Genomic DNA, 8,798 nt, shown 5'->3' with positions numbered 1-8,798 from the left:
TTATGTATGCAAAATAGTTATCCCAAACTCCTCGCGGTTTTCTCAAAAAGTGAATTTTTAGTTTCACTGACATCCCGTCTTGTGTCCCGCAAACCCTGTGTCGACGACACATTCGAGGTCTGCCCGCGCTCCGGCTTGGCATGACTTTTGGCTTGGTTTCTTCCGCCAAGACGGCCAGTTTCTTCTGCCGAGCCGTCTGCTGCGCAGATTCACATTGGGGAAGTGATAAACAGTTCGCTATTAGGGAGCCAGTATATTTCTGGACTTCACTAAACCCATGAGGAACGTGAGTTTTGCTTCCTTCGACTGCAAAGCATTTGCTAGGCCAGTACAGACTTCCTGGTGTGATTCGTGTTCTGTGCTGCGTGCCGAGAATGCGTGAGCGTTTTGCTCCCGTCTGCAAGAACACTTCAGCATGCAGATCCATGTTTCAAACCACAATTTTCCGAAAGGCGAAAGAGAAATCGATTGACTGCAACAATCGGTTACAACTCCGACTGGGTGCCACCTTCGAAAGCAGTGATTTGATCTGTTCATCTGGCTCATACGAATGTTACGGAAGCAATGCGCAACTTGTTTCATAATAATAATTGGGTGTTTACGTCGCGAGACAACTGAGATCATGAGCGACGCCACAGCGGTCGGTCTGTGGATTGCTTTTGCCCACCTGAGGGTTCTTTAACGTGCGATGAAAGCTCATCACACGGCACCCCGTATTTAACGTCCCTCGCGGAAGACGGCGTGTCTAAGCAACTTGTACCCTGCCACCAAGTTGCTGGCGTCCTTGGCCGGGTTCGAACCCGCGATCTCGGGATCAGAAGGCGAACACGCTACCGACTGAGCCACCGAGGCCGGTGCAACTTGTTTCACAAGAAGCCGAAGATGTCTCGTCCGGGATGCTGTGCCAACCTTATCTGCTGCAGGAGATTGCAGGGGCAGGACTAGGCAGCAGATAAAGGTAAGACACGTAATGTTAGACAAGTCAGTCATGCGTAGAAGAGAAAAATACGCTATCTGTCAGTTACTGCTTCATCCTTTAGAGATTACGCCCCAGCGGGTGTATTCTCAGTACAGATTTGGAATTGCCTTATTTGTTAAATGATTTCGCAGGCATTCTGGCACCACCGAAAAGCTTGCACTCCACGTCTCAACTGTCACCGTCTGGGTTTCAAGCTGAAGGCTGTCACCAGTGCCAACCAGACGCCCCTTCAAAGTTCATCTGTTTTTCTTGACGGAACAGTGACACCTGGTACTGAGACATTTCATTTTCTGATTAATCAAGTGCATTCTATCACTTGTGCTCGACTTCTTGTGTTCGTATACCCTTGCTGTTGCTCGCTAGCTTAGAGCAACCATGCCTGAGGTGCCAGCGCTTTCAGAGTACATTTAAGCAGTATCATATGCACGGCAGCACATCTTGTGTATTTTGAGTAAAGTATAAATTCAATGTTGGCTCAGCTGTTGTATTTTGGTCACAAATAAGGTGTTCTTCCAGAGCGCTCAAGGGCAGTTCAAGCAGTTTCATGTGTGCAACAGCACATACTTTTTCTCAGTTTTGACTAAGGTAAATCGAAATCTTCCAGTTGATGTCTTCCGGTTATAAATTATGTTTTTCGAGGCATTAAAACGGCATCATGTGTGCAACAGTACATACTTTTTCTCAGGTGAAGTAAGGTAAATCTGTCCGCCGTGGTGTTCTGGCAGTGCAGCAGAAGCTTGTGTTGCATTCAAGTGGTATTATGTATACAAAAACTTGTTTTATGCCTTTCTGTAGCTGCTGTACTAATATTGTGAGTACAGAGACATTCCTGCATAACATATCGGAGCATCTTGTGTGCTATTGTTGGTATGATCTGCAGCAGTATATTGATAATGTTAATTATTCGATGACTTCAGCTAACATTTACATTCTTACTTCCAGGTAAACCTGTCACGCAGATGCCCTACCCCTTGGTGTGCATAGTTCAAGATTGTACCGAAACAATCCACCTGGAGTATTATTCTTCAATTGGCAGTGGCATTACTATCACAACACACCACATACTGCATGTCTGTGGTGTGTGTACAATGCATCAAACCTATTCTCAGGTACAGGCCAGCTGGTACGCAATTATAACATGAAACAACTGACACAGAGACCGTAAAGTCATGCCTTTTCCTCCGTGCCTCGGGTTTCATGTTATTATCCTCACATGCAGCTCAATTCGCCTGTGCTGTGCAGCATGAGCAAAAGCATATATTGTTTGTGGTCACATGACACGGAACATAAATACAGTGAAACCTTCCTATGTTGGACACCCGCGGTGCAGCCGAAGCGTCTCCTACTTATAGAGGTGTCCGAGTTACAGAATATGACGGGAACAAAAAAATGGAAGAGATCACAGCTGTGAGAAATGTCCCCCTTCTTCAATTTAAGGTCCTTAGTGGTACCTGGTGGTGGTGCCTGGTAGTGGTACGTCTACCCACTCTTCACTGATAATTATTACTGATTTTAGTATATTCAATTCCGTTCAGATTCTACTCAATGGCATTACCTCTGGAGCTTTTCGAGCAGCAAGGACTTGTCTCTGAAGCGTCAGCTTACTTCTCATAGCTTTGGTGCAGTGCTCGTTCAAAGGCTCTAGACAAACTGAAGAGAAGTGCTCACATAAAGAATTACAATGTAGACTGACAGCACTTGTTTTTGGACTCTAAAAACTAAAGCAACAAAATGCTGAGACCAGTATAGGGGAAAAAAGGGGCAAAAGTCAAGGCCACTGGCTCATTTTGGGTCTTTTTGGTGCAAAGATAAGCCGATATTGAGGTAATTTGGCCAGGGTTTTGTCCGACTTTGCAGGGAAAACCCTATCCTACTTCCAAGATAGGGAGGTGTCCGACATAGAGAATTTCGTCCCCATGTAGTTTCAGTGGGAGCCTGCCCGTGCAATGAAATCGTGGGGAGTTGTCCGAGGTAGGGAGGTGTCCGACTTTGGAGGTTTTACTGTACTATACAGCATTCTACGTCATGTAATCTAACAGTTGTTCACGTTTGGATATTTTAACCATGGAATTTACCCTGCATGCACCATACCATGTCCAAACACTAACAACTGCTAGAGAGCAGCATGTACTGTTTCCGTATAGCACTTATGGCTTGCTTCCTGTGATCGGAAACAGTGGTCTCTTTTTTCTGCTACAACCAGTAAACTACAGTAAAGATTTAGAAATACTGTGTCATACCATAAAGCACTATGGGAAATGGCAGTTTGAAAAACTGGAGAAGACTGTCATTAGAATGAGGGACATGTTCTACGGTGAAATTTTTTGCAGTGTGTGCTGTACCATGTAATGCACTGCAGGCCTACCACAGTATGGTAACGGTCCTAATACTGATTTGCTCAAAAAAGGAATATGTGCGTTTCTTGTACTAACTTCCCCTTATGCAAAATAGTAGAAAAATGTTTTCAGCCAATGGGGAGGGAGAGGACATCATTCTGGAGTCTCGTTGACCTACAATGTGTCGTGTGTGAAGGTCATTTTGAAGGGTGTAGGTGGTACAAGACGGTGTTCCCACCCAAGCAGCACAAAGGACTGGGATTCGGCTGGGAACGTAACGGGGATGATGGGTTCGAGGTGGCCGATATCGCCGTCACGAGCCCGACTGCTTCCCGACTATGTGAGGGGGAAGAATTGAGGGAGAGGGAAACTACATAAAATTATTTCCCGATAGATCCCCGTTCGTGTCCCGGTCAGAATTCTTTCCCGATAGATTCCCGTTTGCGTCCCGGCCAGGATTCTTTCCCGATGGATCCCCGTTAACGTCCCGATCTGCTGTGGTGTACTGGCTAAGTATTTCTTCCCGCTCGTCTCCCGATGTTTATGCAGATTCGGTAACACGTGATCGGATGGTACAGCTCGAGACAAAGTTTCTGAAACACGGGTTTTCTGTATTGGACTTTTCCCAGCCACCTTTGGGAAATGCTTGTTGAGCAGAATCCTTGGGGAATCTGTTCAACAAGTGTTCCCCTTAGGCCGCAGGGGAGGCGTAGAGAAGTGAAATACAAAACACCCGTGTTTCAGAAACTTTTGTCCCAAGCTGTACGAGACAGTGAAGCATCCCTTCAGGAAGGAATTTGGCTGTCTGGTATGAGGTAACTCTTTCAAACATTGGGCTGCAGTTCACTTCATGTGTTGTGTTGTGTTGTGTTGTATGACGGAAAACATGCACACGCAGCACCCTGAACAGAAGTATTAATGGAGCCTCACTGCAAAGCACGCAAGTACAAGATACTCGGGAAGAGTCGGCCACGCCCGAACGAAACGACCGAATCTCCCGAATCGAAAAACTCACGTGAAACGAAACGAAGAGAGCTTTAGCAAGTCGAACTGATCGGACGAAAACCGCTGCACCGAAACCCGCAAAGACTACGCTGGAGCTCCCTGCATTTGGGCTACCGCGACTGCCATCGCCATCATCTTTGTTTTGGTTGTCATTGCTGGGTGCAAATGGCCGGCGTGTGTGTTCTTAATGTTTCTGAGCAACAAGTTTTGCAAAGTTTGGTTCGGAGGGAGTATGGAACGCCGTTTTGTGGTCAACGTGGCCAGAGTGCCTCAAAAGTACTCCTGCCGCATTCTGGTCACTGTTATAAATGTGAATCCCTGCCACCATCAGCAGCTTTTAAGTAGATTCATGGCACATGAGGAACCTGCGATGTACACCATCGCACACAGTCAAGAAAAATGTAGCATTTAACCTTGCTTTCCTTCATTATAACAAACAAAAAAAAAGAAAGAAAGAAAGAACACTAGAGAGAGGGTCGGCAAAACAGTGAGTGTTTTGTTGTTTTTGATTCTATTGATCTCTCACTGTCAGGTTGCACTGCCGATCTGTTCACAATCATAACTAACTAATACCTTAGCTTTGGCCAATCTCATGTTGCAATTTTGCTTCAAACACAACATTCAGGGATTCTTATGAAAACAGCAGCATTTCTGAAAGATCCTGGAACGGCCACAATCTCAAGAGGTAGTACGATTCTACCCGTCGTCATATTTCGTCCGCCAAGCCATTGCGCGGAGATGTTGGCTCCATGCCCATTTCAACACAGGCTCACCCGCGCTCGCTCGCGCGTCGTCGCTTGTCTTCCATGCCACCAGCCAGCGCTGCGCGCTGCCTGTCGCGCATGCGCTGTTCTTGTTGGCTTCGCTTTGGCTGCTGTAACGGTCGTTTCTCGTCGCCGCGTGTAGTTCGCGTAATTGCGAGCGTTCCAGCAAGTCTAAAGCGTTTTAGAGGCTTTGTATTGTTGTTCTCACCTGGTGCTGTCGTTCTTGCAACCCGTCTGATATTGCAACTGTCTGTAAGTGGAAGCGTTTCTTCTAACCGCGAGCAAACCAGTCGGTCTCGTTTGACATGTCAAAGAGTGAAGACGCTACCTTGCATGTGAAGCCAAATCGTTCTTCGCCTTCAGGATTATTGCCGTTTCAGGTGTGTAATTAATATAACTCTGAAGTAATATGTTCGACTGCGCCATGCATTCTCATTGTTCGTTTTACTCTATTTGCAGGGATCTGCGCAACGACAGGGAGATAGAACGCCAAGTGAAGTCGACTGTGTACTTTGTGCAGACGGTATGTCATATGTCTCTACACTGCTCTACATATAGGTGTCCTGCCATCGTATTTTCTGGAACGATATTTCTTGCAGGTTCAGCGTGTATGACGCAGCGGCCTTCAGCAAGAGAAACTCAAGCACCGTGTTCAAATGCAGTGGGGACTCTTGCTGGCCATGACAACGCTTAGAAGTGCTTTTTCGGAAGAAGGACAAGTTGGACCGGAAATGAGGACCTAGGTGTGCTCTTTTGCGCTGTTGTTCACCGTTCGATCATTACCAGTTTTTGTGCCCCCGTGAGTTCAACGCTTAGGTATGTTGATGATAAATGGATATGCGTTAAAAGGTACGTACTCCGGAGTGGTGAATTGTTCTGGTGAAGTGATTCGTTGCTGCTATCTCCTGTTTCGTGAGGGTTCTTGTCGGTACTCATATACCGCAGGCATGAGGGGCTTTCTTTGCAGAACATTTCAGTAAACCAAGACTGCAGCATTTTCAAGATTGCCATAACCAGCATCAATGCAGCTCTCATGTCAACATCAGCATCAAGACAGCTCTGATGTGAGCATCAGCCAGCGCAGCTCTGATGTTAACATCATCAGAGCAGCTGTGATGTTAACATCAGACCTGATGTCGCTTTTTTTTTCAATAGGGATGCTTCTCCTTGACCATGTTTTTTTTTTGCTTATTGACGTTTTTGTGAAGGAACGCTGAATATGCGCACACCATTGACTGTCAGCTCTAGTCCCGGTCAGCTGTCATTTTTTACAGTTTTCGTTGTAGTAATTGCTAGTCATTTGCACCAAAGGCGCTGGATGTGAACTATTTTCTCTTTCCTGGACTTGCATTTCTCCCAGTCGTTGGCTTTGTCATTTTTTCATAATTTAAATTTTCTCTTGGTAACTCTTGAGTTTCGTAATCCCTACGCTGTGCATTTTACCATTTTTGATAAAGCTCATTCCACGTACCGTGCACATACTATTTTGTGCTGAAGTGCAGCAATTGTTTCGTTACGTCTAATGTTACATGCCATTCATTTTTGTGTCTGGGCAGTACTGAAGCGTGAGCAGATAGGCAGACTGCCTATTACTGCATAACTTCGTTTTCTTTGAGGCACCACCACTTGGACAGGCAGACCGCCTCTTGCTGTATACTTTTTCTTTCTTTTGAGACACTGTTGACGTGCGAGTGGTTACGCAGGCAGGCTGCATATTACTGTATACCATTTCCCACCATGCAGCAATTTTACCGTTACGTCTAATATTAATGCTACAAGCCGTTCATTTCTTCCAGGGCCATTGCCGAAGTGCAAGTGGTTAGGCAGACTGCCTACTACTGCATACCTTTTTTGTTTCCTTTCAGAGACCACCTCTTACTGTGTACGTTCCCCCCCCCTTTTGAGACACCATTGAAGGGCCAGTGGTTACGCAGGCAGGCTGGATATTACGGTAGACCATTTCCACCCTTTTCTTTTCAGGCTACATTGGCAATGACAGTAGTTATGCGGACATGCTGCATATTTCTGTATACCCCTCTTTTTTTGTTTTTCATTTCAGACACAATTGGCATGCATTGGATGATGCAGGCAGACTGCTTAGTGTACACCACTCGTCGTTTAGTCTATTGAGGTGCTCCAAGTGTTGTGTCAGTCTATTTCCTCTCCGAAAATAAAATGTTGGGCTCTACACACACTGTTTACACTCAAAATTATTGTAATTATTAAAAATAAGCATATTAATGCCAAAATATGCATGGGGGGGGGTAAATATGCATGGGGGGAGCCCCTGCCAGCATTATCGGGGATCCGCCGGGGACCTGCTGGGACCGAATACTTGCTGCCGATGTCGGTCCTTAATCATCCCGGTGTTGCAAACTGGAGGAAGGACCGGTATCGGCTGGTGGCATGCCCCCGACTTTGTAGGATTCTTTCCCGATGCTGGACCGGCTTCGCCCCGGTCCTTTGTGCTGCTTGGGCACATTCTTGGCAGTGTTGACTAATAACCATAATAAAGTAGAGGGTACATTTGTTGCTTCATATATTTGTGTCATGGCAAAGTATGTAGAGATACATCTGTCTCAACATGCAGGTGACAAAACTGCTTTTTATGCTTAAACTATGACAAATAGTTGTCTCTTCAGCACCACTAACCATGTGCCGGCCTCCATGACATGTCTGTGACATTCCAAAGTGATTAACATGTCCCATAGATGTGTGCAATGCTGAAGATGACTGTGTACCTTCTATGGATTCTTGATTCAAGAAAAGTACTGTGTGATTTGCTAACAGCGCCTGGCTGTACCTCCACAATTCTACATAAAAATATGTAAAGTTTGCCAAAGGAAACATCATGAAGGTCCATAGCGAAAAACCCTGAGACGAGGGATAGGAAGGGACATACACAATGTCTCAACATAGCGTGTTTATGTCCCTTCTTGTATCTCCTCTTCAGATCTCGCCATCATGGACACTATCACCAGCTCGCTTGCTGTTGAACCGTTCTTTCAACGATAAGGGTCACTTTCATGGACTGGATGGCAGCCAACATGCTGTCAATAAAAAGAATAATGGAAGAAGCTCAATATGATCCTTAGGCTGTGCATGGTCATTGCTTTCTGACAAATGGTGACTTAGAATTTCAGGACAGTGCCTGCAGTGGTAGTATTCTTGTGTTCTCACCCTTGACGCCCATTGTGTGTCATCAGTCATATGCACATAGCTAAAACAATGTATATTTGTATTTCTTTGAATACAGTTGGTACAGCACATTGTTTTTTTACATGTTCTTTGGAAAGTATAAATAAAAAAATTCTCTACTCTGCAAGTCTCCTGTCAGCTCTACAGAGCAGCTTCGAATTTCACTAGAAGCCACGTGTGAAACCTAGACCGAACTAGTGGTGAAGGTCCATATAGGTCATAGATAGATACTATTATTATTATTAGATCATAGGTCAGGCTTAGGTCCTGGTTGGTAGCAACGCATTTGAATCTTATTAAAAATTGGTGCAGGAGGTGACCAACGTAACTAAATCCACCAACTGACTCTCACAAATTTTGTGGTGTTATACTTTTGAAACAACATTAATATGCCGCAGTGGTCTTTTCTCCTTTGTTCCTTTTAACCTAGAAATATTAGGTCTTCGGCATCACCAGCCTTAGTTGCTGAGCATGCAGTTATTTACACTGAGCACTGCAGTTCCATATTTGTTTCTC

At 45.3% G+C, this 8,798-nt stretch overlaps 1 long non-coding RNA gene across 3 annotated transcripts; it reads left to right on the top strand.

Annotated features, from left to right (window-relative positions):
* Nucleotides 1–4,800: 4,800 nt before the first annotated feature.
* Nucleotides 4,801–7,274, top strand: LOC135388465 (uncharacterized). 3 transcript variants are annotated; one of them, XR_010421393.1, is made up of 4 exons: nucleotides 4,801–5,464; nucleotides 5,544–5,607; nucleotides 5,684–6,148; nucleotides 6,950–7,274. It is a non-coding gene; the product is annotated as an uncharacterized LOC135388465 (long non-coding RNA). The 3 variants fall into 3 exon arrangements; XR_010421392.1 differs by having other exon boundaries at nucleotides 5,684–7,035; nucleotides 7,144–7,274; XR_010421391.1 differs by having other exon boundaries at nucleotides 5,684–7,274.
* The last annotated feature ends 1,524 nt before the right edge of the window (nucleotides 7,275–8,798 follow it).

This window comes from Ornithodoros turicata, chromosome 3 (assembly GCF_037126465.1).
Source record: "Ornithodoros turicata isolate Travis chromosome 3, ASM3712646v1, whole genome shotgun sequence".
Lineage (NCBI taxonomy): Eukaryota > Metazoa > Arthropoda > Arachnida > Ixodida > Argasidae > Ornithodoros > Ornithodoros turicata.
Note: the sequence above shows the minus strand (reverse complement) of the source record. Positions and strands in the feature narration are given on the sequence as shown.